Source organism: Apis dorsata, unplaced genomic scaffold, assembly GCF_000469605.1.
Source record: "Apis dorsata unplaced genomic scaffold, Apis dorsata 1.3 scaffold_153, whole genome shotgun sequence".
NCBI lineage: Eukaryota > Metazoa > Arthropoda > Insecta > Hymenoptera > Apidae > Apis > Apis dorsata.
The window spans coordinates 42692-42896 of NW_006263444.1; positions in this window are offsets into that span (position 1 = coordinate 42692).

Consider the following 205-nt stretch of genomic DNA (forward strand, 5'->3'; position numbering starts at 1 on the left):
TTTGTTAAAGAATTATTTTTTTTTTTATATTTTTTTTACGTTTCGACTCGTTTCGTTCTTCATTTTNGTTTTATTTAATATTCTTTAAGATTATGTATATATTTGATTCAAAATCGCACATTTTTTTTTTATTATTTCTTTCTACAATACTCTTCCTATAAAGAATTTTGAAATTGAATTTAAATACAATATTAAAATATTATAA